General features: G+C 46.0%; 1 protein-coding gene and 1 long non-coding RNA gene across 3 annotated transcripts in view; one reads left to right on the top strand and one right to left on the bottom strand.

Annotated features, from left to right (window-relative positions):
* LOC138245657 (protocadherin-10-like) overlaps positions 1-14,810 on the bottom strand; it is a 216,801-nt gene that overhangs the window by 197,265 nt on the left and 4,726 nt on the right. The gene's annotated exons all lie outside the window — the stretch shown is intronic.
* LOC138245658 (uncharacterized) overlaps positions 9,991-14,810 on the top strand; it is a 156,960-nt gene continuing 152,140 nt past the window's right edge. Inside the window, exon 1 of the long non-coding RNA XR_011194156.1 lies at positions 9,991-10,390. This is a non-coding gene — a long non-coding RNA (uncharacterized lncRNA). The remainder of the gene's footprint in view (positions 10,391-14,810) is intronic.

Below are 14,810 nucleotides of genomic sequence, written 5' to 3'. Positions count from 1 at the left end.
GTGCAATATGGTAGGCAGGTTCTCCTTGGGCCATCTGGCTATTAAATCAGTCTTCCTTGCACCAGCAGGACCTGCATGACTGGAGTCTCTGAGCAATCCCTCTCCTTGGGTGATGAAGCTGCAATGGCTGCTTCAGGTGAGTTCTTCACATGCTGCCCTTGAGTGCTGCATTTGGGTGTCCTTGAGTTTCTTACAAGTGGTCCTGTGGAGGCAGCGGTTCCTCAATGCTCCTCCGATGCTAGTAGGTTTCCTGTGCTTCTACAGGTGGAGAAATTTGACACACCTTGCGCTGGTCCAAGTGCAGGCCTTGCTCTTGCACAGGTCACCACAGTGACGCACTCCTCACGATGATGGTCTCAGACCATGCTCCTTGCCTTTTCCCAGTGGCCCCCGGAATATGGGGTCACAGTCCTCACTCTTCACAGACTGCAGCCCGATCGGCACAGCAGCAGTCTTCATGGCAGCCGCCCCTGGCAAATGGGGTGGCTGACTTTAAACATGCACATGAGCAATGACCCCGTTGGTGCGGTAAAGTTCACTGCTCACTTCACAGCGACCTTCCTATGCCACATAGAGGATGCCAACTTTAACCTGCACATGGGCAACAACCTAAATGGTGCAGCAGCTGTCTCCTCATACCTACTGAGATCCAATTGCCAGGATCCCCCACTGGACCTCGCTCCCTCAAAAGCTCTCTTCTTCCTCACTGGGCACACTGGTTTTGGCAAGAAGGCAAGTACCAGTGCTGTAGGCTCCGGGCTCCAGGGGCAGGTGCTCTTGGATTTCCTGGGTGATGTTCCCTCACCCAGCTGTGAGAATGGCAGGCCTTGGCCTCCATCCTGGTTACAAACAGAAGTGCTTCAGAGCTTCTCCTCCTCTCACAGCATAGCTGGCTGCTTCACAGTTGACTATTTTGGGGACCTCAACTCCACTTCTTAAAGTCCTTTTCCAGACACCAAATGTAATTTGAAGTCTGAATATTTGAATTTTATGTTGGAGGCCTGCTTCCTTTGGTAGTGTCCTGCCCTTCCGCCATAAAGCAGCCGGCCACAGCAATAGTCTCCAAAACTGATAGCCCCACAACACAGGCCACGGGAGCACGTTGAGGTTCACATCTGGATGTGTGTATCAGAAGTTTAAACCAGGGCCTCAGCCTTAGCCCTACTCTTTATAATTCACTTATCAGTCCCATCTCCTTTGTGATATGTTCCCAGGCCCTTTCCGAGTGACCTGGATCAGAAAGCACCATTTAAAGTGTACATGGGAAGTCTGGCTCTCCTTTCATCCAGTGTGTCTCACTCAACTTATACGAATGCAGGAATACACACATCTGTTGGGTGGGATTCCTCTATCTCCTCTCCCCATATTTCACCATGCAGCCCTGCGTCTCCCAAAATGGAACCCAGAGTCTTTCATGTATTGTTCAATTCACAGACACACAAACAGTCAGCACATGCAAACAGCATACATGCACTGCATCATTCTGGTACTGCGAAATTTACTGACGCACTTACACCCAGCACAAATACAACACACACAGTTCAAGCTCCTCACACACACCTACAAAACCCTACATGATCAAGTACCAGCCTACATCAGCCACTGACTAAGCTTCCACTAACCCGCCAGACACCTGTCCTCATCCTCGCTAATCCTTGCGCACACACCTGGAATCCAGCACAGCCGCATCAGTGGCTGCTCCTTCTCCTACATCTCCACCAAGGCCTGGAACAACCTACCCTTCCCCCTCCAAACTGCACCCTCACTTGCAGCTTCAGGAAGAGATTCAAGGCCTGGCTCTTCGACAGAGACATCGTACCCCAGTGCCCAGATACCCCCGGGTTGACAGTGATGCGCTCTACAAGTACTGATTGATTGACACTCACTGTATAGCTCTATGCACCAAACAGATGTAGGCCAAGGGTACGTTTTGTACACAGCAGCTGAAGTTTAAATAAGTGAACCTGCAGGCTGTACTCCAGTGACACAGATAAAAAGACCTGCTCATTCCACTCCTACAGATCAATACACAGTATGCTTCAACCACCACACTTCCTCTGCTTACCTTCCAGAGGCAGCTCCTTCGCAATGGCAAAAGGAGCGTCGCCCCACTGGCTGAGTCAGCAGCTGAAAAATAAAATGCTATTTTAATATTGTTTTATTTTTCAGCTGCTGGCTCAGCCAGCAGTGCAGGGAGGGGCAGGGCTGGTCTGTGGGAGATGGCAGAAAGGGGAGTGGAGACAGTGTGCACTAAGCGTGCATGTCAGTTTGGCCTACCGTCTTAGACCGGCCAAGCTAACGTGCATTTTAGTTTCACCAACCCGGCTGTGTTACATAGCCGGGTTGGAGAAACTGCCCAGACCCCAAGGCACTGTCTGAGTGACAGAACATGCCACTCAGACCACTCCTGAAGCTGCTTTCATGCTAGGCATAGCATGAGAGCAGTACCAGGATTGCTGGGTAGCCTGTGCTGGTGTCCCAGGGATTTCTGGGACACCAGCACAATCGCAGGAAGAGGATTGAGGTGGGTGGCGCAGCAGGTACTTTTGTTTTTTTATATAATTTAATCTCCCCCCGTATCTTCCCTCCCCTTGAGATTTGTGGCGGCCGCCGGTGTTAACTCCTGGCAAAGGCAGTAGCCTTTTACCACTGTGAGGGTAGCTCTTTGGACATCCCTCCAAGTAGAAAAGACTGCAGTCCATGACACAGGCCTATGTCATGGCACACACGCATGATTCATGTTCACCAATGACAACAAAAATCGGAATCAGGGATCCCGACATCATTACAGTTTGAGCACTCATGACAGGAGTGCACATCCATCACAATGTGAGGGACTTTTTCGTCCCAACAGATTGCACTCTTTCTGCTGGGCACTAAATGAGTCAGCCTTCCTTGTGCTCTTGACACATACGAGTGACAAATCAGCCATACTGTTCTTACCCTGACTCTGATTTCTCCTGTCAAAAGACAACCCTAAAGCACCGCTCAGGACTGTATGTGGGGGAGGCATGAATCTGAAATTGCAACCTTATGTATGCCTTGTCAGACTGAAAATGTAGGGGCATATTTATAAGCCCCTAGTGCCACCTTGCGCCACATTAGCGTCATTTTTGTTTTACGCTAATGTGGTCCAACGAGGCCAAAATCCCTGTGCCACATTTACAAAGTGGAGCAGTGCATGCACTGCGCCACTTTGTAACCCTTTGTGATACATTAGCCTGTGCCAGGCATAATGTGTGTGAAGGGGCGTTCCCCCTTTGGGGGGGGCGACAAATGGTGCATTCCTTACATCATTTTGTACGGCACTTTTAATGCCTGCTCAGAGCAGGCGTTAAAAGGGGGCTTCCGTTATTTATAATGGGCCCCTATGTTCTCTGCAGGAGTAGCGCCAATATTTTGGCGATACTCCTTCAGAGTACATGAATAGCGTTATGAAAAATTATGCTATTGCCCCCTACTCTGCGCCATGGTGTGCTCTATTTTAAATCGGGCGCACACGGTGGCAGTAGGGGGGTGGTAAAGGAGGCAAGAAAAGTGGTGCTGCACTTAAATATGCCCCGTAGTCTATCCAATGCCTTAATCCCAGTCTCCTCAAAACAAATGCAGCTCCCTACTGGAGCTCTGTTTCTTAATTCCACACCACTTTCATCCACTCTACTTGTGAAAAAGACACAGAAGGGGGCACCCATGGAGGTTTGCAGTCATTGGAGTGACTGTTTATCTTTAAACTTTACTTGCTGTAACCCAACCTCAAAGAGTCGATACACACTGACCAAAGCCACACATCAGAGGGTATGAATAACAATGGAGTAAATAATATTACTATTGTGATGCCTGGGAGAGGGACTTTTATACAATGTCTGAAGAAAAAATACTTCAATTATTTTCCCAACTGAGACGCTGGGGTATTAAAGAACTGCAAAAATCAGATTTTCGCATCCACAAAAACGTGCCCGCTATTTATGGCCAAACCTTGATAATGGGATTTTTTTTTTCAAGTACGTAATGCTCCTGGCCTATCCACACAGGGAACGTCAAAGGGGCAAAGGGGTTGAATATTAGTGGTGTATCCATAGAGAGAGACTACCCCCATTCAGGCTCCAGAGGGTAATCATGGGAAAAGGAATTAAATAGACCGGAGGTCTTTTCTGATCTCATTCACTGTTTATCGATGCCTCTATTTGAAACCTTTTCATAGCCAAGATTAGAAACAGGGCAGTTACTACTCTTGTTATAAACCGACTTTGGGTATTCTTCATCCTCAATGAGCCCTCAAGAACCTGTCAAACTTGGAAGTGAAGAAGTGTCCAAGAACTGTAGGGGTGTATGATAGAGCATGAACACTGACCCAGAGCTGTAAGAGATTTCCTTACTTGGTCACCCGGTGAACAACCAACATTTGGAATGGGTTTCCAACTCATGTGTGGAGGCTCTGCACTTCTGAAACTCATTACAGGTTTGGCAGGAAAATAGTTGAGTTTTTGGCACGGATAGGAGTGGAGACCCTCTCCTCCAGTTCCTCCACCCTCCACTCCCAATATCCCTCCACAGCAGCTCTGGATGTGATGGTCTGAAAACCACACTCCTATTTCCATGCTCTCTTTCCTCTGAGGACCCGCCTTCTCTCTTAGACTGTGAAAAATGTTTCCAAGTTGGCAGGTCTGGTGACCTATGAAAAGGTAATTTTTAGCACCATTTTAAAGCGAGCATACTTAGTGATGCATCACAGACCAACTGAATGGGAGCACAATGATGTAGCTCCACTGACTACTGTCCAGCTAGGTGGTAGGAACTGCTTCAGGACACAGTACCGCACAATATGTTTCCCCACTTTGGATTTCCTCCATGAGAGAAAGAATGAGCTTTAAGAGTCACATTCACTACAACAAGGAGGACGAAGAGGTGTTTGCAAAGATATGTTTCATCTGATTGGAATAGAGAATAAAAGTCAATATTTATCCCAGTGACCTCTAGCTCATGATCCAAAATGGACCAAGTAGCATGCTACCGACCGCAGAAAGTACTATGGCGCCTCGTCAGCATAAATGCAATTTCAAAATAGTGCAGGCAGGCAGCGGTAGGAGGACTTGCCATGTGCACTACAGTACCACAGTCTCTATTAGAGACTTCCTCAGGAAGCATGGTTTTGCACCTGTTGAAAGTGAGAGGTGGCACAGAAAGGGCATCATGTGTACAGAATGTTGCCAAAGGCAATCTTAGATTGGAGGTCCTCAGGAGTTCTGGCCTAACACAAAAAAAGAGTGAATGTTCTTGGGAAAAAAAAGAAAGAATGTTCTTAGCTAACGGTTTCAGGTTGTGGTAATCTCTGTGTTTTGCCTATTAATAGAGAGACATCCGGATCCACTCAAAATGTTGATGCATTTATACAATGGAAGTTCCGGTTGGGTCTCACTTCCAGCATTACCTCCGTTTCGGCTCCAGTAAAGACCAGATTGGTCTTCTGCATCCATCTTTGAATGGACACCTTGCAGTCTGAGAGAGTCCCCCCATCCCTCTCCCCAGATGCACTACATGATGGGCATCATCAAAATACATCTGACAACTGAGCTACAGATCCATGTACACATTACATAAATGTGTGGAAAGGCACCACCACAGAGCTGCTTGACAGTTCAAGATGATCAGAGAGTAGAAGTGCCACTCCGAGTTGATCATTTCTTTTCTCTCATCAAATAATGAGCCACTCTGGCTTTGACTTTATTGGTGATTCCATCTACTCCTTATGAATTTCTCTTTCAGTTAAATGTGATCACTTACACTGAAGGCAGGCATCAAGGTCAGCAAAATCAGTGTTCCCTGGAACAAAGTTATCCTTTGTTCCAAAAGGCAATCTGTGTTCCTGTAGAAGTCCAGACCTTCCAGGCTTTACAGAACCTGAAGAATTTCTAGATGCCACTGGCATAACGAAACTTGAGAAGGCCTCTCTGCACAGTACATAGAGGGGGCCCCGTTCGCACTCACTCAGGAGCTCTCAGGCCATGGTAGCCCCCGGACCTCACCCCCCACCCCCACACTGCTGGGGCCTTTGTTATGCCACTGTTAGGTGCCTTTGCTAATTCTTATCCTCTGCAGGCTACACCACCTTCCTTATAAGGGCTACGATGGATGTGGGCCAATGGCAGAGTCGGTCAGAGGACATAAGGCATTTTTAAGGGACTACTACTACGGACAGCTTGAAAAAAGAAGGGACTTCTCTTGACTCCTTTATTTTGGTGGATGATTAGAGGCTATAGGATTGAACAGGACAGAAAATTCCCTGACTTGATGGACTATCTCCACGGGCAATATTTACAGATACTTATATTTAATTATAGAGGTAATGGGGAGTTCTTTGACAACAAACACCACTTTTTGTCTGCCTTAACGGTACAATCGCTAAGGGCTAACTAATTTGTGCAGCGATATCCCAAGTCAAGGAACACTGATCCTCCCATGTCTCAGAGAGTGGGAATATGAGTAGCCATTGACTTAGATCAACAGTACCAGCTGTTGTTTGCAACATTGAGAAATGGCAGAATACTATTACAAACATGTTATTATTATAATTATATTATGACTGCTCTACTTTTTATTATATTGGACCTCCCTTATATATAGAAAAAAAGCTAACCCTTGCTCCTTAGTTCGTGTCTTACCACTGCCTTTGAGGGGGGCTGTTCCACTGCAAACCTTATTTCAAATCCACAAGTCTGACTGGCCCTTTCTATGCAGAACTTGTGCTGCAGCTCTGATAATCAGCAAATGTAAGAACAGGCGATTGAATACATGAACATATGAGTGTGTACAGTTGTACTTATATCTGCATACATTGACGTAATGTAAGGCTGGAAAACAGAACAGTGGCCTGACGCACAAGCTGCATCCCAGCACATGCCACTCAGCCATTCATCCTTCTTAGTTGAATAAAATGAGTGCCATGCATTTGTCGAGAAACATTTATTTACAACAGAGCTGCAAGACTGTGGCAGCAGGTGCTATATAAAAACATCATTAATAACAGACATGTGTTTACATTTCTCATGGTCAAGCTGGAGATGAAATGTCATTTAGTGTTTCCCAGCTTACACTATTGTTGGCATCAAGGCAACATTGAGGTGTTGTTCTGTCTCCCAAAAGGAAGTCACATACAAAGTCTCAGCAATTAACAAAAAATGAACCCCCATTCAGAAATGTACATCAAACTGCAAGAATTCGACACAATTATAGCACGCTGTATACCACAGACCCTTATTCTGTTTATTGGGCTTATGAGGTTGCTGCAGAGATGCCCCACTGTGTGGGGAGCTCCCCAGGATTACTTTTATGGAATGTTGTGAAGGTGTACAGATCACTAGAGAGATACTGAGTTCACAATATCTTCGCCCACCATTTGTACTTGGAAACAAGAAGATAGCTCTTTGGGTTTATGCACCTCTTGAAGATGTCTTTCTGTAAAGTTTCTGTTGGTAATAGGTTTTGACACAAGGGAAGGCTGTCTCTGGCTTTGACTGAAAAGCAACACGCCTTTTGTTATCTCAATCTGCAGATAATACCAGTCTGGAATATAAGGCACATGATGAAGCGATCTGATATAGCCTGCAGGTCCCACATCCAAATCCACACAGTTTTGACTCTACCAGTGAGGGAAACACACTTCCTTTACTTGTCACAAACAAGAAGTCTGATGATTGCCCTCAGGTACCTCTTCCAGAAATCTGTGTGAAAACGATTTGCAAGTAACAAGTTGAGTCAGAGACTATTGGTACAATAAGCAGCACTCCTCCTTATACACCCCTTCTTGCAGGTATGGCCAGACTGGCCAGATGGGCAAACGAGCAATCCCCGGGAGACGGGAGCCCTAGGAGGATGGTTTTGACACTTGGAGGCCGATTTCAGCCTCCAGGAGTGGTGGTGCAGGTTACCCAATCTTGTTTTGTTTTGATTTTTTGGAACTGGTTCTAGCACGCATAAGCACGTCTATCCATGAGGCTGAATTTATCATTTTTGCCAGTGCTCTTTTAAGTTCCCAGTCCGGCCCTGCCTCTAGGCAGCTAAGAGCACAGCGCAGGAGGATAAGGCACATGCTGCAGAGGTCTTTTTGTAAAATATAGTTATCAGGTTTAAATCCAAGCAGAATCCAGTGTGCCTAGCACTGAGATGGACACGACATCTCATTATTCTATATTCATTCAAATTTCTATAGTTATGTGTGTAACTTGATTAATGTACCTGTTGCAGGTAACTATTTGTAAGCTTGCGATCGTAGATTTAAATGGATGTGGGGTGAACTCACCATGCTACTTAGAAATCAGCACCCCCCCATTCATCTCTCCTTTGTGTGTGGCACGTAATTTAGGGCCCACTGGCCTGAAAGATGAGTAGCGGCCATAGCCTCTGCTCCCCTGGTGGAAGGGAGCACGGTGTATTTAGTGACTCCCACCAGGCAGACGGCAATCTCTGTGCCATCAGCTGGGTTGCAGCAGCACTAAAGCTTTGCCAAGAGGGTGCCATTTTTGATGCAACCACTGAGCAACATTTTAGTTTTTGAGAAAAAACTTACTAAGGAGGAGTTTATTGAAAAACAAAACATCAAAGTCCCTGGCATGCTGGAAGCTTTTTTGCAGAGCACATCAATCATTTATTTTGTTTCCTGCTGAGGACCACGAGCTTATCCCTTGCATCCTCAATAGGGGAAATACAGATGGGAAGAACCAAGGTAAATAGGATGGAAACTACATTACTGGAACCGTGGTTGAATGGTTGTAGGTCAAATGTTTCCACCAGTGAGTCAGCTGAGACTCTGTGGCAGAATCCTGGTGCTTCGCCCAAGGGAGGGAGGTGAATCTCGAGTTTGGTGAAAGGAAAACTGCTACTTTTTGGTAGATGGCCCTCATCTAACTATGTTTTGAAGTATTCCCTTTGTTGACTTACGTACTTCTTCACAGGACAGTGTACAACCTACTAGTTACAAGTCCAAAGAGTTGAAACATTGACTCATCCTCCAGTCCTTACAGGGTTGATAAAATGAAGATCATTAAATGGAGTGACAGCGCCACTTGTTGAAGCCGAATCAAGGACACCATTATGTGATGTGCACTACATAAATTGCCTAAAACAAAACCCATGACTTAGAACAGTGGTTACCAAACTTTTGACTTCTGTGTACACCCTGCCTCCCCCCCCCCCGACTTTATCATTACTGGAACCCAGGGACCCCCACTGAATTGTTTTTGGAATCCGAGAAGCCACCACTGAATCAATACTGAAAGCTGTGCCCCTAATCTGTTAATATTATTTAATTTTCTAAGCAGTCGCGGACCCCCTGAGGAGGCTTTGCGGACTCTGACGGGTCTCTGGACCACAGGTTGGGAACCACTGACTTAGAAAATTAAATCATGTTCCTCCCTGCACCTAGGGAAATTCGGCGTTTGTAATTTCTAGCAAACCACTACTGCTACTGGAGTTGCACAAATATTTTAAATTCAGCATTGCACAACACAGTACTTTTATAAAGAGAAAATAAAGGAACACACTTTCTAGTACTTAGTGGCCCAGAATAAAAAAGAAAGCATGGTAGGTAGTTCGACAAAAGCTAGCTGAAGGCTCATGTGAAGGAAATGGAATGAGGAGTGCTCCCCCCCCCCCCCCCCCCCCACGCCTTTTTCAGTCCCCCCGCCCCTCCCTTTCTCTGGTGCATCCGCCCTGAAAGACAGACAGGTTCGACTTCACACCTACATTGATAGGGCTCGTGTGAGATAACAGAGCCCGCTTCACTCAGTGTTCCTGTTGTGCGGCTGTGTAGTCACCTGATATCTATTTCTGTACGCCATGGGGGTCTGCCCCCGTTACGTGCTTCATAATATGTGAAGCGGAGTTACCACCCACGGCACACACTGCCAACAGTCCTTCGCGGTAAGAGCCCTCTCTCCGCTGGCTCTGTGCTTCACATTGGCCTGCTCTGTGTCCTTGCGCCGCAGACAAGTCGCTTTTAAATGGTCTGGGTGGAATCCTAACCACGCGACTGGATGTACTGCCGCGCGCCTTGCTTTAGTTTGGGTTTCTGAGTACTGCTTACCTAAGGGTGACCTCGGAAGGCTTTGGGGTGATAACCAGTCATAGCCCTGCACAGGGGACTTACACAATCAGCTGAGAGTGGTATATGAACACCTGTAGTAAGCTCTCGTCGAATAATGATTCTAGTGTGGTAAAGGCATCAGAGCATAGGAAGGAAAGACAAGGGCAACTTGCAAAATGGGGAAAGCTCGTTTTAGACAGCTAGCTGACTAGTTCCGGGTCAAAGCACGAGAAGTAGAGGCTAGCTCCAGGGAGTGAACTACGCCTGCCTGCCTGCTCATGAAGATGTGCCTGCCTGCCGGGTCATTAACAGGTAGGTGCTTGTCTTCCTGCTCGTGAACAGGTGTTTTTTTTTACAGAGCTGCTGAATTTGAGAAAGTCACTTTCCAGTTCAGCATGCAGCGGCAGCTAGTTTCACAGAGATGAGCCTATCACATGAAGGAACCTTCCTCCGAATTTCGTGTGACGGGCAATTTAACCTTCTGCATGGTAACAATAGACAAACAGCTTTGTGGATGAACAGCGCATTTTTAGCTGAAAAGCGTGTATCTCAGTTCAGAGAATGCAAGAGACACCCAAGTTAGCTTAATGGCAAAACTGTTATCTTGTACCTGTTCAGTCAATATTCTGTCTAATGTTATGGTCTTCGATCGGTGTGTACAGGTTTGGGCATACAGGGATGAGCTCATCTCCGCTTTACAAGTTAAACCTCTGGTGCCACCCAGCGGTCAGAGCTGCGAACGTGCCATTCTCGAGTGTTTTTCCTCTCTGACAATATTTCAGTATTATTGTAATAGCTGTCGGGCAGAGCTGTGGTGGCTTTGGGAAATGAGATAATAGCAGCCGATCTCATACAAGGCAATGAGACGTTTCTGTGACAACCGCAAGAAAACCGTCTGCCTTCCCTCTTACCTCTGTAATCAACACAAAAGAACCCCATTCCCCGGAATTAAAAAGAACCAATAGCAGTTAGAGGGTCAAGGATGTAATTGGTATTTCTTAGAAAAGAAGCTCTGCCTGGCAGAGCCGGCATCACTTTATTTTATTTCATTTTTCTACGCTTTGATCCTATCAGCGTGAGCAGATGCAATTATATGGTCGCAGAAGACAAACAATGGTTGAGAGACAACAGCCAACTTAAACACGCCCAATAAGAGGACCATATGCCCACCCCCACCCTCCTGTAAAGCAACCTTTCAGAAGAAGTGAAAAACGGTTAAAGGTTCCCCCCACCAAAAAAAAAAAAAACAGGAGCTTGGAAGCTGTCGCTTTGGGCGCCTTTTGCTCTGATAGCCACGCTACAGGCCCTATTTCAGATTGAGCTCGTTACTGGCAATATTATGATGGGGTGGCGAAGGGAGGGGGTATTGCACTAAGAGCGCAGTTTGGTCCTTTGCTTGTGTTTTTCAAAGCAGCCGCGGTAATGGGTTTCAGGAGACGGAATTAAAGCCGGTTTTACCGGACCAGCAAAATTAAAGCCAGTCACTGCCTTCCCTGGGCTCTCTCGTAATTAAAAATAGCGGGGGGGCTTATAGAAAAATAACTCAACCAGTAAATGGCGCGCTTGAGAGTTCCCTCCGTCCAACGGAAAGTGCGCAGCCGATAGCATTTTGTTAAAGTTGTCTGTGATTTCACGAGCCGAGGAATTTCGGTAATGTGGTTTAGAGCGCAATTTTCACAAACACAGAAGGATTAAATCAGAGTTTTCCAGGCTGCCCCACACCATATTCCAAGTACGTTTTTGACTGGGTACACAACTCTGACGGTTCGTGCCTTTATGCCAGTGATCGCTGTGCATCCTTTAATCTCGATTCAGTGGTTCAACCTTTCATCCACTTAAAGTGTATACAACGAGTACACGGTACTCATGTAGCGCTTGCATTTACAAAGATGGGAAACAGCAAGAACGATATTAAAAGACGTTATTTCTATGAGGGAAAAGAGAATCGTTAGAAATGGATACTGACCCCAACTTGGGACTAGTTACCACAAGTAACTTTTTATGTAATGTTATAGCTCATTGGATAGTGTACATCCGAATGGAATATGGAGTGGCCACAATATCGTGACAATTGTATTCAATGAAATACAGAAGTGCAGGTACTCCTTTTCAGAAAGTACCTGTCTGCAACTAAGAAGTGCTGGTACTGGCCCATATAATTTATTGTACCAGTGCTGAGAAGTGCTGGCACTCTCCCATTTCATGCATTGTACCAGTTGTGAGAAGTGATGGCACTCGCCCATTTAATGCATTGTACCAGGAGGTGGGCACTCCCTCATTTAATGCAGTGTACCAGAGCTGAGAAGTGCTTGCTCTCTCCCATCCAATGCATTGTACCAGTGTTGAGAAGTGCTGATACTCTCCCATTCAATGCATTGTACCAGTGCTGAGATGTGCTGGCACTCCCCTATTTAATGCATTGCACCAGTCCTGACAAGTGATGGTACTCCCCCTATTAAATCCATTGTATCAGTGCTGGTGCTAGCTCATTTAATGCATTGTACCAGGAGGCAGGCACTCCCCCATTTAATGCATTATACCAGTGCTAAGAAGTGCAGGCACTCTCCCATTTAATACATTGTACTAGTGCTGAGAAGTGCTGGCACTAACCAATTTAATGCATTGTACCAGTGCTGAGAAGTTCTGGTACTCTCCCATTTAACATATTGTACCAGTGCCTAGAAGTGCTGACACCCTATCATTTAATGCATTTTACCAGTGTTGATAAGTGCTGGCACTCTCCCGTTTAATACACTGTACCAGTGCTGGCACTAACCAATTTAATGCACTGTAGTCATTTAATGCACTGTACAAGTGCTGAGAAGTGATGGTACTCTCCCCATTAACTGCATTGTATCAGTGGTGGTATTCACCCATTTAATGCTTTGTACCAATGTTGAGAAGTGTTGGAACTCTCCCATTTAATGCATTGTACCAGTGTTGAGAAGTGCTGCCACCCTCTCATTTAATGCATTGTACCAGTGTTGAGAAGTGCTGGCACTCTCCAATTCAATGCATTGTACCAGTGCTGAGATGCGTTGGCATTCCCCTATTTAATGTATTGACCCAGTGCCGAGAAGTCCTGAAACATGCTGGCACTCTCCCATTCAATGTATTGTACCAGTGCTGAGAAGTGCTGGCACTCTCCCATTTAATGCATTGTGGCAGTGCTGAGAAGTGTTTATACTCTCCCATTTAATGCACTGTACCAGCGCTGAGAAGTGCTGGTACTCCACCATTTAGTACATTATACCAGTGCTGAGAAGTGCTTGCACTCTTCCATGTAATGTATTGTATCCGTGCTGAGAAGGGCTGGCATTCTCCCATTTAATGCATTGTACCAGCACTGAGAAGTGGTGGCACTCCCCCATTTAATGCATTGTACCAGCACTGAAAAGTGCTGGTACTCTCCCATGTAATGCAGTGTACCATTGCTGAGAAGTGGTGGCACTCTCCCATTTATTACATTGTACCTGTGCTAAGAAGTATTGGTACACTCCCATTTAATGCATTGTACCAGTGCTGACAAGTGGTGCACTGTCCCATGTACTGCATTGTACCAGTGCTGGGAAGTGATGGCACTTTCCCATTTAATGCATTGTACCAGGAGGTGGGCACTCTCCCATTTAATGCATTGTACCAGAGCCGAAAAGTGCTGGTACTCTCCCTATTAAATGCATTGTATCAGTGCTGGTACTCGCCCATTTAATACATTGTACCAGGAGACAGGCACTCCCCCGTTTAATGTATTATACCAGTGCTAAGAAGTGCAGGCACTCTCCCATTAAATACATTGTACCAGTGCTAAGAAGTGCTGGCACTAACCAATTGAATGCATTGTACCACTGCTGAGACGTTCTGGTACTCTCCCATTTAACATATTGTACCAGTGATTAGAAGTGCTGGCAGAAGTGCAGACACCCTCTCATTTAATGCATTGTACCAGTGCTGAGAAGTGCTGGAACTCTCCCATTTAATACACTGTACCAGTGCTGGCACTAACCAATTTAATGCATTGTAGCAGTGCTGAGAAGTTCTGGTACTCTCCCATTTAACATAATGTACCAGTGCTTAGAACCGCTGGCACTCCCCCATTTAATGCATTGTACATATGCTGGGACGTGCTGGTACTCTCCCATTTAATGCACTGTACCAGTGCTGAGAAGTGATGGTACTCTCCCCATTAAATTCATTGTATCAGTGCTGGTATTCACCCATTTAATGCATTTATCAGTCCTGAGAAGTGCTGGCACTCTCCAATTTAATCCATTGAACTAGGAGGTAGGCACTCACCCATTTAATGCATTGTACCAGTGTTGAGATGTGCTGGAACTCTCCCATTTAATGCATTGTAACAGTGTTGAGAAGTGCTGACACCCTCTCATTTAATGCATTGTACCAGTGTTGAGAAGTGCTGGCACTCTCCCTTTCAATGCATTGTACCAGTGCTGAGAAGTGGTGGCACTCCCCATTTAATGCAGTGTACCAGTGCTGTGAAGTGGTGGCACTCTCCCATTTATTACATTGTACCTGTGCTAAGAAGTGTTGGTACTCCCCCATTTATTGCGTTGTACCTGTGCTGAGAAGTGCTGGCACTCTCTCTTTTAATACATTGTACCAGCTCTGAGAAATGGTGGCACTCTCCCATATAATGCATTGTACCAGTGCTGAGAAATACCGGCACTCTCCCATTCAATACACTGTACCAGTGCTAAAAAATATTGGTATTCTC

The sequence above is a fragment of the Pleurodeles waltl genome, chromosome 7 (assembly GCF_031143425.1).
Source record: "Pleurodeles waltl isolate 20211129_DDA chromosome 7, aPleWal1.hap1.20221129, whole genome shotgun sequence".
NCBI classification, from domain to species: Eukaryota; Metazoa; Chordata; class Amphibia; order Caudata; family Salamandridae; genus Pleurodeles; species Pleurodeles waltl.
The sequence above is the reverse complement of the archived record's forward strand: the minus strand, read 5'-3'. Positions and strand labels throughout refer to the sequence as shown.